Raw genomic sequence first — 23,940 nt, forward strand, 5'->3', positions numbered from 1 at the left:
AATGCAATACTAATACCATGCTTTAGTGAGTACCACAAGGGAAATTCTCCTTTCTTATTCCCCTGTCAAGGGAGGTTAAAGGTCAAATATCACTGCCTGAACAGTACCTCTGGGACTAGTAGAGATTCAGCATATTCTGGTTTTCCCTGTGAAAAGACAGTCTGCCTGACCCCACGGCCCTTATTTAATCTGGTAAATAAGATAAACATATAGATTTTACCAACAACAGCCTGAGGTAATGAGAAGACAATTAGTTTACAAACAGATGAGGGGGGTTAAAGCACTATCTCACTCTCCACATGGACTCTACTTTACTGTCTTTTTTCAGTCAAATCAATAAATTCTGATTCTGATCACAATAGAGCCTTTTTTCTTCTGCTTGGCTAATTGCAGCTCTCTAATGAAGTCCATGAGCATCAGTGGATGCTCTGGAAATCAATCCTAAAAGAACAAAGAATTCCAAGACTGGAAATGAAACATCATTCTACAAAATGCAGAAAACAAACACACTGTATCCACAAGAAGCTAAGTTGTCAGTATCTTCTATTGCATGTCTTGGTGGCAATTTTGAAAATAATTATTTTATTAAGAAAATGTTACTGCTTAGGGGTGTAATTGTTCAATGGTTCAGCCTCATCCCACTTCTTCTTCCCTTGACTCCATCACTTCTGTCGTTCTGGGCCCAAATAACAAGAAGTTACTTCCAGGCTTCAAAATGTCAGTAATTGTAATGTCCGTCTCATGTAACATTCATGTTTTTTATTTTCCTTTGTTATCCTGTTACTACTAAAATGTATTTTGCTTTACTATTTCTGTGCATCTATCTGGCACTGGTAACATGGTGTAGTTGACAGGTCAAAATCAGTTTTAAGGGATATGACAAAAAAGGTTTGAGGTTTCAGTCATTTTATGGTTAATTTATGTTCTTGAGTAACAGGAGAGGGCCTTTTATCAGTATAGCTGTAGATGCCTTATCAGTTTTAAGCACCTATTACAACATCTGCTGCGTCTCTGCTTTTTTATGACCACTGTCTTGTCTTATCGCAATCGAGGGTCAATATTATCCCTGGCAAACTGTGACAGCCGGCAATCCTGTCAACAACACTTACTTCCTGTAGACAGAACATCATTTACTATATGTGATCTGATAACTCTCAGTTCTATGACCTGGTACCATCAGTGCAATATTGGCTATTTATACTTTTTTATTCTGTCCATGTTTCTTATGTAAGCATAGTTTACTAGACTGAATCTTGTCATGAAATCAGAGAACTTAAGACTGACTCAGTTCAGAAGACAATTACAGCATTGGTCTGTGAAACTGGTCTTGATTTTTTTGCTGGTCCCAACCAGCCAAAAGGGCTGAGATTCCCTGATCTATTCAACAGCTTTTCCAGCTCTGACTTGTGCAGAGTTTGTGTTTTAGACACATACATAATAAAATTCATGGGATTGTGGATATATATATATTTTCTTACATTTGACCTTACTTTGCACCCCTTGAATCTGCAAGGGGTGTACTGAAAGTAGCACTGAAAATTATAATTGAGAGCAGGGGTGACAAGAGTGTGACAGAGTGTGTTTGCTTTTCTATCAATAGCTCCACTTCCTTGAGGAGAGAAGTGAGATAACACAACCCAGAGAGATTACACCAAAGCCTCATTGTTGAAGAGCATACATGCCATCTGTACTTACAAGGGCCAATAATACACTATGTTCTTGTTTCTGAACACGTGAAGACCATGAAGACAGATTACAAAATGATGTGGCCCCTGGGCATAATTGCAGTAAAGCTCCCCTGCCACCACCATCTTTGGTGGTCAAGTATCCCTATAGTTTGATTCCTAAACAGTGGTATGTGTGTCCCAAGGGGTACTACTGTAGTTAAAAAAAAACAAAAAATCCCAACATACTCATGTTTAAGAGCGGCAGCCTCAGTCCTCAGTCCATGTCTACCAACACAGAATGCGTTCAGGAACAGTGTTGAGTGTAGCTCATCAATACTTTGGCAGAGCTCAGAGCCCAATAAACAATCACTGTTGTTACTATGGTTAAAATAGACTTGAAGACTAAAAAAACACTTTGGGTTGTGAAACGTGAGCCTACACGAGGCCTGTGTAGACAACTGTGTTGATTCTAATACAAGATTAGAATAGAAGCACTGAAAAATGTGGCTGAAATGTTTTCTGTGTAGACAAACTGACTGCATGGGACACCCCACCACCACCACCACCACCACCAGCCTGAGCCATATGTAACACCCTGACACCACCCTCTGCTGTTGACAGTGAGTGAAAACCAATTAGCAAGAAAGCAGAGAAGTTGAAACAGAAAGTTAAAAATCATGATAAATGGTTGTTCAAACCTGCTTCAGCAACTCTAAGAGGTAGCAATGCCAATTCAAACTTGACCAAATATACACAAAAAAGAGACCAGGCCTAAACATAAACAACACCATGATCTGTAAAAATTTCCTAACATTTTGTTGACGAAGGGATATTTCAGCTCATCTGACAGGACTGTGGGGGTTTGTCAGACAAAGAAGGTTTAGAACCACTGTCTTAATCTGACTTAAGGGTTCAATCTACTTTAATCAAATTTGGTCTATATGAAGTGTCATCCGACCAAATCTAAAGACAAAATACAAGTGTTAATACTTGGTCTGAATGGCCACATGTTATATGATGAATGGTACAAATAGGAATAATGGTGCACAATTTTGATCAGTCTATTTAGGGCATTCACGGTGTCACACTCAATGGTATACATGAAAAGTGACAGAAGTAGTTTTTATCAAGTATGAAAAAAGAGATCTTGAGTAAGTAGTTCAAATCCAAGCGGCAACCTCCGGGACTGAAAAATGAAGCCAATGCAGAAGTGCCAAAAACTGCAGTTCCTTGAATGGCCACTTGAGGCTGGCTCCAAAAGCGATGTAAAATGCCCAACTTTACAGTAGAAATAAACATGTTTACAGCCTGGTACAAAAAATGGTTTTGGTCTCTATAGCTATTTTCATGACAACTGTACGGGGGGTGAATTTTTTTATAACTCACCCGTTTAAATTTTATTAAGCCGTAAAGTTATGCATAATGAAGGACATGGCTGCTTTGAGTGACAGGTCAACCAGCCGCTCGGTGGTTTGTATCAGCCATTCGGCCCGCCTCTTTGCCCATTTTTGATTGGCTGGGAATTAGGCAGAGTCACGTACTGCCAAGATGGCGAGGGCCGGAGCGGCTCACTTTGAGCTTCAAAACTGCTCTTCAGAAACCAACGAGTGACGTCACAGTAACTACGTCCATATTTTTATACAGTCTATGTTCAAACGCTGCCTACTTTCCAATAAGCATACTGATTTGAAGCATACTGACTTTTTTATGGGGGCTCTGACCCCTTGTGCCCCTGGGCTGGTCCCTGCTAGACCTGCTCTGTAATCCATCCATGATCAGAATACAAGAACACTAATTATGCATAGACAGTAAATAAAATCAAATGTCAAGTTACTGATGAAATAATTCAGCTCAACAATGGTGCACAGATTGGACGGTGTTCAGATTTCCGTTCCCGTTACAACACCCAATTTTCAATAACACAAAAAATTACTGATTGCTGTTTGCATCTTAAATGGTGCATAGAGGAAACTGTAATCAGCATGATACTCTCACTCTCTCTCTCTAACACATACGCGTGCACACACACACACACACACACACACACACACACACACACACACTCACAAGCACACAGAAATCATCGTTGGACAACAAAACTAACACTACCCACTCCTCTACTCGTTGCTCACTCAGTTACTCACACATCGGACTCTAAGGAATGAGAAAATATTTGCTCAATCTGAATTTCAACGATCAGAAAAAAGAACAGGGAAAGAAAGAAGGAGTGAGAGGAGAGAGGAGCCCTATTTCTGACAAGTTGCTGCGGGGTCTCCTGTGTGATGTGCGTCCAGGGAGGCGTGTTTTCACAGCTCACTGTGTCCATTTCACATGAGACTGACACGGAGCTGAGCTGTACAGAAAGAACTCTGGAGAGCAGAGGGAAAGGAGAGAATAGATTGCTATTTTGGCAGTTTTTTATATTTCCTGCACAGCCTGAAGTACAGTTGTTATTAGTTATTGTTTATACTACTGATCAAACTGTGTCTAGTGATTTTATTTTATTTTTTTATCATAATCCTTAGTCGTTGTTATTGATTATGATCAACACTCTGGCAATAAATACCACACTAAATCGAAATGCATTACCCTAAATTAAAAAAGTCAAAGAGAGACAGTCAGACATGCAGGTTGAGTTTCTCATAGGTAATACAGCTCTGAAAGTAGAAGTAACCTCACTGGGTTTGTAAACCAAAAACCAATTTGATGTGCAAAAAGTCACTTTTGTTTTATGTCAGAGGAACACGGAAGTGCAAAAACTGTGCTGCAGTCAACTTTCTGACCGCATCGTTATATTCATTACGTTAAGTTTTTCTCAGCTGCCTTAATTTTTTGCCACACTGTAGCATCATAGCTCTAGAGATACCAAAGTTGTCTGTCAGTCGGTCCACCACTTTGGTCCAGACTGAAATATATCAATGTATTTTGTAGAGACATTCATGGTCCTCAGAAGATGAATCCTACTGAGGCTGGAAATCAATTAGAGTCAACTATTGGAGGGATTCAAATTTGGTACACACATCTGTGGTGTCAAGAGGAAGAATCCTGATTACCTTTCCTCTTACATCATGAGGTTGTGGTTTTAAGTGAATTGTCTCAACAACTACTTGCTGTTAAATATGTTGCAGATATTCATGTCACATCATCATGTCATCATATCACCAGATCAGAATTGAAATTTGTCCAATAGTTTGTTTTATGACAAATACCTGCAGAACTAATGGCATTCCCATCAGACTCAGCTGTAGTTTGTGTTAAGTGCTAAATGGTCTAGCATGCTAACACATTGAACTAAGATGGTAAACATGGTAACAATTATGTCTACTGCCTGCTAGCATTTTCACTGTAAGCATGCTGTAAGTCATGCAAAGGCTAACAGAAGAGATCAGTTCAAGTCAAGACATTTCATCACATGCAATATCGATAACTTCTTGTAGAATAATCCTAAACAGAATATATTATCTATTATATTTCACAGATAGATAGATAGATAGATGGACAGACAGACAGACAGACAGACAGACAGACAGACAGACAGACAGACAGACAGACAGACAGATAGATAGATAGATAGATAGATAGATAGATAGATAGATAGATAGATAGATAGATAGACAGACAGATAGATATGGACTGATTGATAAACAAAAACAACAAGACAGCAGATGTAGGACTGAGTCATGGGCTGCACAACCTGCGTAGCTGAAAGACGTCTGAAAACCTGACTGATTCAAGACATCCCTAGAAAGATGTAGTTTTCTCTTGATGCTATCTCATCCTGTCTTACATTGGAAGATGCAGCTGCTGGGATCAGATCTGCCTTCCCTTCAACAGCTACAATGGCACTCACTCTCTGTTGACAGTCAGTGACAACAGGTGTTGTTAAAAGGTGTAAAGTGGTGTAATTTTATTCTTTTTTTCTGTAACAACATTTGTAATAACTGTCTGGCACTGCCTTTGGCATTCAATAAGAAATGTGTTTTTACAAAAAAACAGTTATTGCACTTTATGCCACACACAAACCTACACACTCCCAAGCAAAATGTCAAATCTTTGAAAAGTTACTTTAAGTCTTGTTAAAAGAGATGTGTCCAACACTCTCTGTGTCTTTTTTTCCTTATCATGTCTCCACACAAACACACACTTGCACACACACACAGATATTCCACTATATAAACAAAGATTTTCCAGCATGTGTTATACTGAAATCTAAACAAGTATAATTTGCAATGTGCTCTTCTTGACAATGTTCCCGGGAGTGATGCTGAAATTATTTGTACTGTAACAAAGGTCAAAAAGTTGAAAATCATATTAATTTGATTAAACAGTAGTGTGTTGTGACAAATGCATTGCTGTGAACACAACAAATGCAGCAAATTAAATGCACTTTAACTCTCCACTCACTTGTTTTCTTTTCAGGTGGGAAGTAAATACTTCTCACATAATTTCACACCTCAGACTGTGAGAGGACTGAACCGTGTGTATGTTTGTGTGTGCGCACATTTGTCGATTTGTATGTGGAGGAGACTCTGGTCCTGTTGCCAGGAGACTGAGAGGTATCATGCTCTCCAGTCTATCCTCCTGCAATTTTAAATGTTTGAGTAAGAAAGGCTGACTTTTAAACCAACTACTGCCAGAACAGATGCTCTCACCTGAAGCTGTGAGGTAGCTGTTGATCAGTGTTGATACACATTAAAGGGCAGTAGGGCTGAAAATGTTGTGGAAAATATCAAATTGCAATTTTTGACTGATATTACAATTGTTTTGTAGTTGTGGTCTACATAGTTTTAAACAAGATATGATTTTCAAGCAAGATTCCAAGCATTATCACAAAAGTGTCATGTTGAGACTTACAGTATCTTGAGTCAGATCAAATAAAGCAGTTGTTTTTTGTATTTTGCATGTACTTGCCATTACTAAATAATTTTCAATTTTAATTGTGCCATCACAAATGGTGCTAAATTTAGTGATAACAGCTACATATAGTAGTTATGCCAGTAGCCAGTTATGGTAAAAATGCAAACTGTTGATATTTCTGATATCTGACTGGCGACACCGAATGCTGTGGACAGCTCTGCTCTATAGCTGTCCACAGATAACAAGACACTGTTAATTAAATCATAATTAAAATCGAAGCTCTTGCAATGAGAAAATTGCACTCTCTCAATTCTCAATCTTTAACATTGCTAATTACTCATTCAGCCTTGGAAGGCGGGGTTATAGGATAAAACTGTTGATATTCTATATTCTTCTTATTACCAACAAATTGAATGAAAGACCATATGCAACAATTAATCAATCCTACTAACAAGTATTGTCTCTCTAGCTAAAGCCTGATATATTCTTCCATGCCATAGACTTCCTCTATTGTTCAAAAACTATTAAAAACACATCAATGAGCCACACTGTTGTACTGGGTGACACGAGCACTGTAGTAAAACCCACATAAGCTGTACTTAAATACTCAATAGCTCAACAAATCTGCAGCTGAAAATAATCCCCAACAAATCCACTATTTACTCTGGTTTGAGTAATGTTGGCTAAAAACTACAGTCCCAACCTGTTTTAGGAAATGATTTAGCCTTTAAAAAAACTACATTTGTGACTTCTTTTTAATATTTAGTCTTCACTAGGATCCAATAGGCTTTTCGATGAGAGCCAAAGACAAGGTTGGTAGTAAGTAAGTATTGAGAGAAGGAATAAGCAATGTTGATTTTGTTTTTTTTTTAATGTAATTTGTTGAATATTAGAAAAGTAAGGAATATCATCAGTCTTATCCTTGAGGAGAAAATATAAACAGTACTACATGTATCATTCAATCCAAATTACTATTATTATTATTATTATTATTATTATTATTATTATTATTATTATTTCACTTTCCCTGAACCTTAATTTTATGATTCGTATCTTGTATTGCATGCAGATAGTTTGTGTAGGTGAAGAAAGTGATAGCAACAGCACAGGAAGAGCAAGAGTTTTCCAGTCAAGTAAATAAGCACTCCTCAAACTGCTCTGAGTAGCTGCTTTGCATATTTATTTTTTCTGCTATTTTGAGTACAGAAATGGGTCTTTCTGCCTCCTCTGCAATGACTCTTTTGCTGTACAATTGCTAAGCATCAGTGCAAACGGCGGCCCTAAAAAGAGGCATTTCTTTTAGGACTAACATCAAACCTTTCCCATCATAGAAAGTCAAAACCTGTGACTGTGACAATATTTTTGGAGTGTATCTTTAAACAGTTGCCAAATGTTACTGATTGGTATGGTGATGAGGACTCAGTAGTGGTGGAGGTGGTGGAGGTGTTATTTACTCATATGTTAAGACCTGCAAACAACATTTGCTGAATTTCTTTTTTGAAATAAATGCACTTTGAGCCTCATACAGAAGCCAAAATGTGTTTATGGGTGTTACAGTGGGTCGTACCTTAGGTACCTAAGGGCAGGGGTATGCTTCCACCACATGAAAAGATAAAAAGTGTTTATGGCTGTTCCACACTCAAAGGCAGGGTGAAAATCTGGCCATCACAGAGAGGGGTAAGCTACGATAATTGTTTAAATATGGGGACAACGATACACATCTTTAGACAGCCTCTCTATCAAGGCATTCATTGTGTTGCACTCATTTGAACACATGAAAAGTGACAGCAATAGTTCTACTAAGAATGAAAAAAGAGAGCTTGAGAAAGAACTTCAAACCCTGCTTATTTTCTCACTTCCTCACACCTGACCAATCACTCTGTATTAAAGTCATATCCCTCTATAAATGAAGGCTACAACATCACACACAGTTTCACAAGTCTAGAGCCCTTTCTGCTCAATTGACATGGAACCACTGGGAAGATGACTAATGTTTTTGCCACTGTCTCTGACTGCAGCAGAATTCAAAGAGTACAAAACAGAAAGCAGAACTCCTGTCAGTTTAACTCAGCAATAATCAGCCAACAGCAAAAAACACTATCCAGTCTCGCACACACACAAACACACACAACTGACCGCAGCAGCAGGAAACAGAGGAATTGGAGAAATGACAATTTTTGTTTGCTCAAGAACAAATTGGTTTGGGATGCCAATCAAAACCATGAAATAACTCACAAGCAGCAGCAGCAGGCGGCACACCAACACACAGCACACACACATACTTTCTATGGGTTGGAAAAGCTTCTACAGTAGAAGGATGTAACACTAAACTCTCGACTGTAACCAGTACACATTAAATTCTTAAATCTGCGGTGGAAAGAACATTAAGAGCGCACTGGATGTCACTAAAACCCTTGTGGAAAAACATATTTAAGTGGTGATCTCTCAGATCCATGTTTTGTCTCCATCTTTGTTGCTCAGCACTTGTTGCTGTATTCTTCAATGTAATGCCCAGGGATCACCTGTCGATCAGATAAATGACCTCTACCTTTGCAATTTCTATTGATTAAGTTTTAGCTTATTTTATGAAATGTGACCCACAGAGGGTGAAGTGTGACCTCCACACCACACACTGGGTTTGGTTTTATTTTTTTCTCTATATTTGAAAATGCATTTTTTTGTTGCTTCCTGATTAGGAGACCAATTGTGTGTGTAACACAAACCACACCCATGTGAGATATGGGAATGAAGATCACCCTTCCTGCCCAGCTGCCAACTATTTGGACTCAATTACTGAAATTATCTCAATGGTTTGTAACTTGGTGTCCCTCACTATAACGGCAGCCCATAAGAACAGGCGAAAAAAACCTCATCAACATGAAGCAGAGAGGAGCAGAGGGCTATTGTTGAGGGAGCTGGTCTGGATCAAGAGCAAAGCATGTGCAAAGCAAGGTGAGCCCTGGTGGTAGAGAGTTTTAGCCTGGCCTGGCATGTTTTTAAGTAATTTGTCTTTTAATGGAAGGATGAACATTTTTTAATAGAAAACTAACCAAGAGGAATTAACCTCTGGATGAAAACACTGGGAATGTGCAATAGACTAATTATTTTTGAGGGACCAACATTATAGGGGGAAGCCAAAGGAAGGAAGCCCAACTGTGTCAAGTCAGGAGGTGGCAAACCTGGCTGGAGCAGCCAACAGCTGGAGAGAAAGGACATCAGGATTTGAACTCCCAGAAGCTTGAGTGGAAGTGCCTCACCCATAAATCAAGGCCTGTCTAGGTGGGTGGATTTTTTTTTCAGAAATACAGACCATGACTGCACAAAAACGCACCTGTGGCCTGTTCCTTTGATTAACCCACCTCTCTGTGTCTAGAGCCAGTCCAGTCCAGCCTGCAGTGTCCCTGGGCCCTTGAGTGCAAGCCTGAACAACTTCAACCCTCATTTTCTGACTATAACTGTATCCCCAAAAGAAAATAAACTGATGTTCAGACCTGCCTTCAGAGTTGGTGTAGTGGTTTCTTACCTGGTCGCTCTTAGGACTCTTTTTTTTCAGAGGCTAGAGGCCCCATCCCTCTAGGTCCCACCATCATAGAAGACACACAGAAGACTTCAAGCTGCCCCCGGAGACCAGGCTTAGAACACGGCCTTGGGGACCTAAAACCGGCCAGGGCACCAGAGGGACCAACAAGAGCGACCTATCTTCAGTAAGTGTGACATTAGCAGACATATGGCGAGGGAGTGTAGGGTGACAACACCCAACAAGTAATTCCAGCCACTACAGACCTGGTGGCTGGAAATGATGGCAATGGTCCAACCCAGACAAACCGTTCACGATTCATAGGGACATGTCATCAGGTAAAGGTGTTAACTAAGGGCAAAAAAATCACATTTTTGCTGGACACTTGGTCTAATGTGATATTAATGTCTGAAGCCTGTTTTAAGAGACTGTTTGAAGAGCAGAAGCTGGGGGATGAAAGCAACCTCGATTGGCTGAAGCTGCGGTAAGCAAATGGGTTGGCAATCCCTTATGTGGGCTATGCAGTAACTGAAGTACAGGTGGGGGACATTGTTTTGACGGACATGGGGATTGTGATTTTGGAGAGTGATCCAAACAACCCAAATGCATTACCTATCCTGGGCATGAATGTCATTGTTCCATGTTGGGATATTCTCTAAGCCACAGGTACAGATGCAGGCATGGCCCCCTGAAGCTACTGCTAACACTCAACATGTGTGGGCAACAGCTTTTGAAGACTGCCAGAGAATTCAGGCTGCTACTCCTGCACAACAGACAGACAGGACTCTTTGTACAGCTTATTGCCACCCAGTGAGGATCTTTAGACAGATTGAGCCAGTAATTTGGGCCAGGGCTCCATCCACATTGAAGAAAAAACATCGTATTTTGGTGGAACCACTTGAGGGCCCTAGTACAGTTGCAGTTGCCCAATCACTGGGAATGGTCTGGAGGAGCAGAGTCCCCATCAAGGTGAGGAACCTTAACCCTTTTCCTGTCACCTTACGTTATCAGCATTTTTTCCATGGAAAGCATCCAAATCCAAAAACTCCTTGAAATTACCCTTGAACAAACCAGGCCAGGCATTGTAGAAGTTGGCGTGTACAAGGTGAGCCAGGAGCTAACCAGAATCTTTGCAAATATAGAGGCCATGATATACAGAAACCAAGATCTGTCCACAGACAAACAGGAGAAATTGAGAAGCCTGCTCAAAGTGTGGACATGGCTTTTGTTGTGCATGAAGAGGGCTATGGCCAGACGGATGTAATCAAGGCCTCCATCCCCACAGGTATGGCACCCCCAATTACAGCATTACTGGCCTATCCCCTCTACTATGTACCAGGAAGTGCGAGAGCTATTGAATAAAATGATTCAATCTGGGTTGGTTAGGGAGAGCACCAGTCCTAAGGCACCTGGGCCACCAATTGTCCTGGTATGCAAAAAGAATGATGAACTAAGATTTTGTGGTCTATTGGAAGCTAAATGCAGTTATACATGAAGATGCTCACCACCTTCCTAGAACTGAAGACACTTTGACAACATTGACAAAAGCTAAGTACTACTCTACACTTGAATTGGCAAGTGACTATTGGCAAGTGAGTTTCTGAAGTTGATAGAGAGAACTGCTTTTTGTACCCCTTTTGGGCTGTATAAATTTGAAAGGATGCCATTTGGCCTCTGTAATGCTCCTGCAACAATCCAAAGATTGATGCAAAGCTGCCTAGGGAGTCAAATCACAGTCTGCCCTGATATATCTAGATGATGTGATAGTATACTCACCAGATTTTGACACCCATTTACATCACCTTGAATCAGTGTTTGAATGACTGAAAAGCTACTGATTGAAATAACGCCCAGACAAATGAGTTTTATTTCAGAAACAGGTCAAGTTCTTGCATCACCTTGTGAGCAGTGATGGTGTGGCCCTGTCCCAGACAAGATTGTCAGTGAACAGAATTGGCCAGCCCCACAGACAATCCATCAGGTGCACTCCTTTTCTTGGCTTTACAGGATATTATCACCGGTTCATTGCTGGATTTGCAAGTGTTGCTAGGCCAATTTACTCTCCACTGATTGGAGTACCTAAGAACAAAAAACAGAATATCCCCATAAAATCGGATGAGAACTGCCAACAATTGTTTAACTTGCTGAAACAGAAACTGTTAGAAGCACCCATCCTAGCTCTTGCAGATTGTAAACTACCCTTCCGGCTGTACACCAATGCCAGTACTGTGGGCCTCTGGGCAGTGCTATCTCAAGTACAGTAGAGGAAGGAACGAGTGATAGCCTATGCCAGTAGAAGTTTATCACCCACAGAGTGGAATAACTCTGACTATAGCTCCTTCAAATTGGAACTGCTGGCTTTGAAATGGCCAGTGACTGAAAAGGTGCAACCTCAAGACCTAACACCCCTGCAGACTACACTGGAACCAGCACATTTGAGGGTTGTGAAGGTTGACTGGGATTCAGGATACTGGAAACAACAGGAGCACTCCACCCTTCAAAAGCTAGCTTGAGGAAGTAGGCCATCTCAGGAGGGAAGGCATCAAGAAGCCACCACAGTCCTGCGCTATATACAACAATCTCCGGTTTCAGCTGCTGGAGGGTGTATCAGTGAGAAAAATGCTACACCCTAGCTCACGAGGTATATCACCAAATCCTTGTTCCCCTATAGGAGCAACCACTGGAAGGCTTTCCATGGGCATCAGGGTGTAGCAAAGACCCCTTTGACTTTACATCAGAGTTTTTACAAGGATGTGTCAGTTTGGATAGACTCCAGTGAACGATGTGTGCGCCATAAAGGTCACTGTGATGGTAAGGTCCATCTTGTCCCTTTCCATGCACATGCACCATTGCAAATTGTTGCTGTTGACTTTCTGACACAAGGTAGACCAGCAGACTTCTACCAGTATATCCTAGCTGCAACTGATGTGTTCACTAAATATGCTTGAGCAATACCTACCAGAGACCAGACAGCTTCAACCACAGCAAAGAAGGTGTTAAAACATATTATTCAACCAATGGGATGCCCAGAATAGCTACACTCAGATCAAGGTGCCACTGTCAGAAAACACGGTCAGAGTTTCAGTCGGACATTATTGAACATGTTGGCAACATTGGATGAAGAGAAACACACCAGGTAGGTGCAATACATACCAGAACTGCTTCAGGCCTATAACAACTCTGTTCATGCATCCACTGGATACATCCCCCACTATCTGATGTTTGGATGGAATGCCCACCTGCCAATCGAGCTGTCCATGGGTACAGCAAGAGCTACGGAGAGCACAACTACCCAGGAGTGGGTCAGAAGGCATCATGAGCAGCTGATGCTGGCCTTCCATATGGTAGAAGAACCCACCCAGAAAGTCACAACCCAGATGAAGGAGAGGTATGATGCTACAGCCAAAGCTACCCCATTGCTCCTAGGAGAGAGGATTCTAGTCCACGTGACAAAATGGGCAAGGTAAATTGGCAGTACACTGGGAAGAACATATCCAGATTGTAGTTGGCTAGCCTGACCCTACTAACCCGACATGTAAAATCCAGCTGAAGGGTAAACACAGTCCTGTCCGAGCGGTTCATCGTAATAGGCTGCAAGTATGTCCTTTTTCATCCTGATACCTGCTCACACACAAGTAGTGCACTGGAAGCAGATACCACAGCCACCCGGGATGCAGCAACGGCACCATATGAATAGTTGCTGTGGTTTTACCCATAAAGTTGCCCAGTACAGGCATTAAAAAGTTGGGGAGTGTGTCATGAAATGTGACACACAGAGGATCAAGTGAAGGAACTGCCACACCACACACTAGGTTTGGCTTTATTTTTTTCTCTGTATTTGAAAGTGCATGTTTTTCTTTCTTTTTTCTTTTTTTGCTTCCTGATTAGGAGAACAGTTGTGTGTGTGTGTGACACAAACCACACCCATACGAGATATGGAAGTGGAGATCACCCTTCCTGCCCAGCTGCCAGCTATATGGAGTCAATTACTGAAATTATCTCATTGGTGTGTTGCTTGGTGTCCTTCCCTATAAAGGCAGCCCAGAACAACAGGCAAAAAAACCCCTGATCAACATGAAGCAGAGGGAAGCAGAGGGGCATTGCTGAGGGAGCTGGTCTGAATCAAGAGCACCGCACATGCAAAAGAAAGTAAGCCCTGGTGGTAGAGTTTGAGCCTGGCCTGGCATGTTTTTAAGTAATTAGAATTTTAATGGAAGGATGGACATTTTTTAATAGAAAATTAACCAAGTGGGATTCACTTGTGCATGAATACAATGGGAATGTGCAATAGACTAATTATTTCTGAGAGACCAACACTGTAAGGGGAAGCCCAAGGAAGGAAGCCCAACTGTGCCAAGTCAGGAGGTGGCAAACCTGGCTGGAGCAGCGAACAGCTGGAGAGAAAGAACACCAGGATTTGAACTCCCAGGAGCTAAAGTGGAAGTGCTTCCCCATAACCCAAGGCCCGTCTGGGTGGGTGGATTTTTTTTTTTTCTTTTCAGAAATACAGACTATGACGTCCAGTCAAAGGCACCTTTGGCCTGTTCCTTTGATTAACCCACCTCTCTGTGTCTAGGGCCAGTCCAATCCAGCCTGCAGTGTCCCTGGGCCCTTGTGTGCAAGCCTGAACTTCAACCCACATTCTCGGACGATAACTGTGTCCCCAAAAGAAAATTGATGTTCAGACCTGCCTTCAGAGTTGGTGTAGTGGTTTCTTACCTGGTCACTCTTAGGTCTCTTTTTTTTTTTTTTTTTTGAAATTGCATAGCAGCAATCTTTGTAACACTTATAGATAACACTCTTTTCTATGTCAGTACAGCCCTGATGGCAAACACTGCCAGCAGCCCCGGTCCAGTGTTTGGTATGTTACTAGAAAGTGGATCAACTCATTACATACTCTTGGAAAAGTACTTGCATTACTTTATCAATTGCTCAACAGCAAAAGTAATTAGGTACATTAGGCTACCTGTTACATTACATTTGGTAGAGGTTAACTACTTCCCCACACCTCCACATTAGTCTGGATGGATAAAGACCAAAATTGATATCAATCCATCAAACTCCCAGGAGGACTATGAACAAGCTGACCCCCATACTTTCGAAGTAACTGAACACTACTGAAATTCAAATTGTAATCCTCTCTCTTCATGTTGTAGAAAAATAATAACATTACTGTAATATGCTATTAAGTAATGCGTTAATGCCCAGATCTTCAATGTAAAGCACATTAAAGAGCTTTACTGTTATACAGTAGGGTAAGGGTTATATCAGTAAGTAAAACTGCACATTTGTCAGATGAGGAAAAAGATGGAATACCTGGTTCTGCAGTGACAGCACCTCAAACTCACAACCTTCTGTTGACAAGTGGGCCACTAGCCTAGAATAGTTATGACAGATCCTGTTGGATAAGTCTGCTGGGAATTAAGTCATTATCTCAAACCTGGGTCTAATGTTAGGTAGAAAATAGATTAAAAATCAAATACACACCCCACTAGCTGGCATTGTATCTTTTTGATTCTGCACATAATCTCTGTAGATGTGGCATATGATGTGATGTGCAAACAGGACGGTTAATCTGGTGGGTTTTTATAAACTACCAGCCTGTGTAAAAAATAGCTGAACAACCAGGCAGCATCTGGAGACACTTAGCCAAGTTTAAAGACCATATTTGGCAGCTAAAATAAATAAAGAGATTGGTGAAATTTTGGAAACCAGTGTGGCTGGAGAACAGATTTAGTTTTCTTGAGTTTCAGCTCCGAAGTTGAAAAGTGCCATTTGTGAGAAAACCCTCCACTCTTGCTTGTATTAAATTATTTAATTTGAGGAAGGACACTATCTTACTTTTTCTGATACCACTGATATGATTGAAGATAATCTTACTAATTGTTAATAGCTTTAAGCATTGGAGGGAATGATGTAAAGAAAATGATAAAAGTATTTTCAATCATCTACAGTCATCTTCTGTATGTGAACATGAATATGTCATTATACTGTATTTTCTTAATATGGACCCCAGGAAGAGTAGTTGTTGCCAAGGGAACAACTGAATGGGATCCAAATAAAGAATAAACAATATTCTCAAAAAGCCATGAGTTAAATATTATATCTAAAAATCATCTGTACACCCACTGTGTAGCAATATGAATCTGCTGCTTCAACAAGGTTAGACAAAACCTTAAACATATCCTCAAATCAACACTGTCACGGACAATTACTATCAAAAGGCCCTCATTTTCTCCCTCAGTGTAGAGGCGCTGACTTTTCCATGCGCTCACAGGGATGCACTAAATCACACACTAGCCTGCTAGCGTGACTGGAGCAAGATGCAACTCTCAGCGGATGGAGCATGTCTTCTGAATAAAGCTGTGTGGGTGAGGGTAATGGGTTGTGAGTGGGTAATTGAGCGTGCTAGGCTCATCACAATGAGGGTGCCAGCTCACTGGATGGAGGGGGTAAAAGGAGAATGACTGCAGAATATAGAGAATAACACACAAACATGTGCACTCAAGCACACACACACACACACAAAGCCATACATGCACAAATGTGAGCAGACTGTGGAAATAAAAGCATCTACACAGTCATCACCCAGTCTGTGCCTCCCCATGGGTTTAGTTAGGACTGATCAGTTTTCCACTTTCTCATAGCACCACTGTCCACATCAATATCTCCTTATCCACATGCTCTGCCGGGAAATTGTGCTTAAAATACGCACAAGAAAACAATTACATGGCAACCAATAAAGAAGGGAAAAAAATAACAACAAAAAGCTTCTTCTCATAAAGATTTTACACCAAATTAAACAATATAATTAAAAAAACCTCTTTATAATTCTGTCAGTCACTCTTTATTAATTCATTTGACAGATGTATGATGTTTAAGATGTTTAACTTGATGCTTTGCATGGCCCTCTTTTCATACTGCATACAGTAAGTCTATTTATTTAAATAAAACTTGTTTCTACAGTGTAGGGCCACATGACATTCTTATTTTACTGTGATAATATTCAACTAAAAATTGTAATCTTAAAGTTTTCCCCACACCAGTGAACGTACAACATGCTGTGTATGAGTAACTTCACCGTAACTCACAGAACAAACTCATGCACTCACATTCAACTCATGCACTTGACAAAAAATTTTGCTGTACTTGTTGCACTAAAAAAGAAACCCTCTACTGTACTAATATTACCTGCTTCTTTCAAAATGCAACTTGTTGTCCGGGAATAGCTCAATCAGAACTTTTATCATCCTGTTAACCTGTAAACCTGAAATATAATCCTAACTCCATTAAGAGATAAACATATAGTATGAACAGCTAAATCACTGTGGTGGGATAGTTAAGGTTTCACTTCAGCACAAGAAGAACAGCTGATTATTATCTATTTCAGATGCTAAGGAGGAACTGAGTTTTGTATTTGTTCTTTTTTATGTGTGTACTTGAATTTTGCCACGTTCACTGCTTAAATACATTTAGGCATTAATAGATGACTGAAACCACAGATCCCAGTTTAAGGGAAACCCTGCATGCGCTCCCACACAGGGATGTCAGAAAATGTCAAAAAAGCATCAAATAATTGGAGACTGATGGCTGAACATCAACAGACAAGGATGTTACTCAGTGATTTTATTGACTGTATGGGTTAAGTAAATGCTACCACAGTTTCAGCTTCAGAGAGTCTGCAATTTGAGCATATTCAAACATTATTGGTTGCCTGCAAAATCAATCACAAAAATGCACTGTTTATTATCAGTTTGCTTGGAAACCTGTGCTTTTTAAGTTTTCCTTGCACTTGGTCTGCAACTAATGGTTATTACACATTATTGATTGATTTGTGGAGCAGTTTTCATATTCATCTATTTGTTTAGTATCCATAACATCTTGGGAAAAATGCCCATCACAGTTTCCCAGACCCTAAGGCAGTGTCTTGAAATAGCTTCTTTTGTTCTACCAACTGTCCAAGAAAATACCCACAAGAATATAAAACAGAAAAAATGGCAAATCTTTGTGAAGCTGGTGAATGTTTGGCATGTCTGCTTTATATATGACTTGAATGATTAATTGATAAAGTTGCAAAAGTATTGCCATCACTGTCTCTTGATACCAACAGAAATCTCACATTCCTTCTTTCTACACCTAGACCTGCGGAAACTTGCTGAGCTCTCTGAGATGCTTGTTCAGGTGTAGGTGTAGTTACATGTATCTCAGTGGGTGGGGTCAGAACCAGTCCCGTGTTAGTTAACATATGGCACTGATCTCCTTCTGTGCAGCTGTAAATGGCTTATTGTGTGAAAAAAGAATAACAACTAGGCTCACTGTGTGCAGACAAACCACAAGGAACATTAAGTAGGCAATAGGACCAAGTCAAAGTGCTCATATCAGTGTTGACAGCACTGAGTTGAATTTACACTATTGCCTATTTGACAACTTATCTCTGTTGATAACCAAGAGTCAAAACGGATGTGGTGCCACGCATGAGGTTGGGTGACAATGATAATGAATAAAGCCTGGTTAGCTATAGGAACCAGGCTAATAAGTCGGTGTTGGTACAGACAACCTAAAATTAGCCTGAAGGTGGTGGCTTTCTCCTACAAGTCTACAGAGAGAGGCTAATAAGGACAGCGCAGTAGGCGATAGCAAGGACAAGACATTAACTGTTTCTAGTAAAGACAGAGAGCAGGGCTGATCCACAAAATCACTTTTCTCTGTGACTAAAATACTGTACTACCTTCATTTGCCAGTGACAGGTTACTTGAGTACACTCACTGTCTCTCAGCACCAGTTTCTTTCACCTGCCTGATTCATTTACAGATACTCATATCTGGGAACTGGCCAGGGCTATCAGCCTGCATATGGCTACTGGCCAGTGTTGGAATTGTACTTGGATGAGGCAGGAGTGCTTATTTCTTCTAAAATGATAGAAATCAAATCATTTGATCCAGATTCAAATTCTGTAGCAATAAATTGTTTAATAACGGTAAATCACCATCACTGCTTGCTTTCACAAATTACCTTTTATTTATTTTGTCTTCTTCCCAGATGCTGCCAGAGGTTACACAACTGGGACCACTTATTCCTGGGAAACAATCTAAGGGAAGATAAGTGATGAGGTTGGTTGTTGGTTATTCTATTGGGGCAAATGTTGTGTGTTTAAGTGATTACACAGTGTGAATTCCATGTAATATGTTTTGTAGATGTGCCAAAAGATGTTGGCAAGCTAATGCTGGTTTGGACAAGATATCCTGAAAATAGGAGCCTCGTCACAGGAATGCAATTAAAGTGATTTATAATCAGAGAGGGGATTTAAACAATGACCTTTTAAATGACACCACTGTTTCCTTTCTTTTAAAATTCTACATCTCATGTAATAGTTTAGGCTTGCATCAGTCCAACTAAATATAAGTCATCCCTTTACTTAATACTTTAGCAAAGACTGCAAGGAAACAATCAGAACAGAAGGAGTGGGCTGTGGGTTTTCATGGTCGTCTTGTTAAGCTGCCATTTAATTTTTTTTTATTATGTTTGATTACATCACTGAAATGGGAAACATTTCAAGTGATTGAATGAGTCTTAAAATCTGCTGTCCACGTTTTTTAAATTTGCCTCAAGCTTCATGAAAACAATATGCTGGTCTCATGAAATCTCACAAAATATTACTCACATGCAATTAATACACTCTGTTGACAAGCAGAAATACATTTCCTACTGTGAGAAGGTACATAAAAATAGAGTATGTTAGAACTAGCTTGACATTAAACTATTGCAGCAAATAAGCAACAGTTTGTGATTTACAGAATGGAAAACATAACGTGAGAAAACAGAGGAAATAAATGTAAAAAATGTCCCTTAGTCTAACCTTAACAGTTACCTATTTTTTTCACATGAATGGGTGAGAATATTATGTCTAGTAAAAACACACAGGTTATGCTGTCCTCCCAAGAAAAATGGCAGTTGTTTCAGCTAACCCAAAAATGACACGTTTACATTTAAATGTAAGATCAGAAGATGCTTATATATGATGTTCTGGAGGGCAATAACAAATGACATGATGTACTTGTATTTGTTTTTTTGCTTTGTGAATCTGTGTCGGTGCATCAGCTTGTCTGTCTGCATGTCTCTGCTCACTAGTACAGGATCATGTGACATGTAAATGTGTGAAGTGGAACCAGTGTCACCTGGAAAGGTTAGGATAACTTTATGCAGCTGCACTCTTTGGTCACACAAGTTGGTGTTAGGCTGGTTTAGAGAAAGTTACCATAGGTTTAAGTTAGAATTAAAAAAAAAAAAAGTTCAAACACACATCACTTCCTTACTTTCCAGAATACTATTCAAATGTCAACCTCCTGTTTCTGGTTGTGACTCCAAGCAGTCCTTTCCTTATGATCCCTGTCACTATTTATACCCCGTCCACCTTCTGTGCCTTCTTGAACATTAAGCTCTTTTCACAACCCTTCATGAAATTAGAAACTTGCTTTTCAAATCTTTTCCACAACAAAAAACATCTCTGTCCTTCCCTTTTTTTCATCCCTCTCTTTATCTTGAACACACACAAACACATGCACGTGCTCACATAGTGTAAACATTACAATCTACGGTGTATCAGAGCAGTTATCTCACTGTTGCCCGGTATTCACTGTTTACAATCAATTAAAAGCTTAATCAACTGGAAAGCAGCCAAATACACAGCAGCAGTATCTGCCTTGCCTACTGAAGTGCATCACCTATATCAATAAACTGTGTTTGTGTGTGTACATGAGCATCTGTGTGCATACAATAATGTGTGTGTGTGTGTGTGGTTCATGTTTCTAATAGGCAAACCATAATAAAGTAATAAGGAAGGAGAAATTGCAGCATGTCTGTGATGAAATGTCAGCGATCAGGTAACTGTGTTCGGCGGAAATTGAACAAGAACAAACCTTTTCATGTGTCCTGACAGCCAGCAAATGCTTTTTGAGATACTGACATGAAAAAAACTACGAATGTTTTTTGTAAATTTTTCAGCAAGCCAAAATAAAGACCCAGAGGACGCGCTTATCTTCTTTTCCCCTCACAAATGCCAGTTTTTTCCACATATCACGCACAACTACTGTATGTTTATCCATCCATACTCTCAGATGGGCACACCTCTGACTCATATGATAGAAGTCATATAATAAAACAAGTGATAAGACTTGCTGAGCCAAAGGAGGTTCAACTAAAGTTTAAGCACTTATTCTGGGGACAAGTTTCTCTGAATGTGTACTAAATATAAAACAAAAACTTTCTCTGCTTGAAGCCCCATTAACTTACTCTCCTGTGCCCCAATTGACGTTTTCCTCTCAAAAGCTAACCTTAATGTGTCTACCTGTATAAAATATCTACAGTATACCTGCACACTATATTTCTGTCAATAACAAGTCTTTGTACCTTTACACTGAGACTTTTCGTGATTGAAAGAAAACAACAAATAGTCACACTACAGCCGGTTAAATCATGAGCAAGGGGCAGATAATCAGATCAATGTGTTATCATGAACCTTTAAAAAGTAAATACACAGTTTATAGAGTAGAATAGTACCAAACTGATGTGCAGTAAGTTAAAAGATATATATATATATAGTACCTTAAAGTGACCATGAATGTAGTTCAAAGATCATCATTTCTGGTTTGAAAGTGAGCAACATATATAGTAGAGAGAATTCGTCCAATAAATACATAATTTGTAAAAATCATAAATATAACACGTGTTTTTGAAACTACATGCCAAGTAAATAGTTGTAGTTAAGCATGTGAATGAGTCAAATAGTGAAGGGTAACATTAAATTATAAACACCTAAAATGATGTGCGTTATATCTGGTGATTGCAGCCTGATTAATAAAGGAGCTTGATGGAGAGATGATGTCTGTGTCAATCAATGAATTGGTGGCGATTAAAAAAATGTAGAACAAATCACTGTCTCATGCAGGCAAAGAGTATAAAATAACCTACTCTAATTCGACTTTTCGATTCATTACATTTTATTTGACTTAGGCAGCACTGTCGTTATCATCTGGACTGAAGTGTTTTAAGTTTCACTCAATGAACAAAACATGTCTCTTAACAGAAGAAACTTTAACTGTAAAAGCCTACAAATCGGAAAATCCTTTGCAAACATGTCTTTTTCCTTCCTTTCACCTCTGTTGAACTTTTAAAAAACATAACCCGTTTACCTGTGCCGGGCTGTTCGCCTCCGTTCCTCCGACCCAGACGCTGCGGTGGGTGTTAAAGGATCTCATATTCCGGTTTAAATGGGGGAAGAAAACCTGCCGCGTGCCCACAGAGCGCGAGCTGCAGATGAGTGACACTGAGCGACAGTCTGCCTCGTGCCATCGAGAGGAGAGGCAGAAAGAGAGAGAGAGAGAGAGAGAGAGAGAGAGAGAGAGAGAGAGAGAGAGAGAGAGAGAGCAGAGCAGAGCAGTTAATACTGTATTGATTTAATTTAATACTGATTATTGATATGGATATACTGTACTTTATCTAATATTGCGTTGTTGCTAATATTACTGTTTTTGTGTATTATCCAAATATTTGGTCAATTTGTACTTTGATGCTTTGGGAAAATAAAATAGTTCTTGTAACTTTCATGCCAATAAAGCATTGGCATGAGACAGAGAGAGAGAGAGAGAGAGGGAGAGAGAGAGGGAGAGAGAGAGAGAGAGATGCAAGTAGCAGGTTAGAGATGGTGAGAGAAAGAGGTGTAACTACTTATAGCAATAAGACACATTTTCAACAAAAAAAATAAAGAAAGAAAGGATACAATCTTAGACAGAGGGAGAGAGAAAGAAAGAGAGAGAGCACGCGATGCAGAGAGGAGCAGCTGGAGGGTTTTTGGTTTCAATCAAACAGTAATAAAACATACAGGTCTCATAATAAATCACAGACTGGAGTGTTTACACTTCTCTGAGAGAGACAGATGGAGAGTTGGAGAGAGAGAGAGAGAGAGAGAGAGAGAGAGAGAGAGAGAGAGAGAGAGTTTGTACTACTTTGTACAATGTGCTTTGGCAATACTGTACTTCAATATGGTCATGCCAATAAAGCCTCACTAAATTGAATTGAACTGAGAGAGAGAGAGAGAGAGAGAGAGAGAGAGAGAGAGAGAGAGAGAGAGAGAGAGAGAGAGAGAGAGAGAGAGAGAGAGATTAATAGATCTTAACATAATGTTTTATTGTTTGTATGTTAAAAACTGAACTTTTCCCTGTTTGTACTACCTTATTACCTTGTACAATGTGCTTTGGCAATACAGTACCTCAATATAGTCATGCCAATAAAGCCTCAATTCAATGAAAGAGAGAGAGAGAGAGAGACAGACAGACAGAGGGAGAGAGAGAGAGAGAGAGAGAGAGAGAGAGAGACGTAATCGATGCTGCCATCTTGTGGCCTTATAATGCGATGAGACGAGACACCGCTGATAACTGAAACAATTCAAAGCAGGGGCCCAGTAGACATGTAAAACTATCAAACAGTACCGGCACTGACATTAAAGGAATAGTTATACACTTTGGGAAATTATTATTTTTCAATTATTTTAAAATAATTCTTATCATTTTAAGCTTTCTTACGGAAAGTTAGATGCTACGTGTATAGTAACATATTCAGCTGCTGATGCCAGGTGATATTCGTTTGTTATTCTCTTTTAATATCTGAAGCAAGATTTTGTAAGTAAATTATGGAGGACCACAAGTGTCACAGAAATAGTAATAAAGTGTTTCATTAATTAATAAGTAATTGTATAATAAAAACAGGAATTAATCAATTGGTTTACAAATTAATTAATTAATTAATAAAGAAACACACTAAATTACAAAGTTAAGTGTTTTTCTTAAATAACACTTTAAATTACACATTATTTGATAGTTTAATGGGCATTAAAAAGAATTATAA

The 23,940-nt window shown here is 39.7% G+C and overlaps 1 protein-coding gene and 1 long non-coding RNA gene across 2 annotated transcripts in view; one reads left to right on the forward strand and one right to left on the reverse strand.

Moving 5' to 3' along the window:
- si:dkey-247m21.3 (5-hydroxytryptamine receptor 4) overlaps positions 1–22,275 on the reverse strand; it is a 57,882-nt gene extending 35,607 nt beyond the window's left edge. The window contains exon 1 of the mRNA XM_042395231.1: positions 22,230–22,275. The gene's annotated coding sequence lies outside the window, so the exon portion shown is untranslated. The remainder of the gene's footprint in view (positions 1–22,229) is intronic.
- LOC121885604 lies at positions 9,241–14,938 on the forward strand. The gene is made up of 5 exons (XR_006092586.1): positions 9,241–9,476; positions 9,652–9,803; positions 9,900–10,228; positions 14,078–14,514; positions 14,618–14,938. It is a non-coding gene; the product is annotated as an uncharacterized LOC121885604 (long non-coding RNA).
- Positions 22,276–23,940: the final 1,665 nt, after the last annotated feature.

Source organism: Thunnus maccoyii, chromosome 19 (assembly GCF_910596095.1).
Source record: "Thunnus maccoyii chromosome 19, fThuMac1.1, whole genome shotgun sequence".
NCBI lineage: Eukaryota > Metazoa > Chordata > Actinopteri > Scombriformes > Scombridae > Thunnus > Thunnus maccoyii.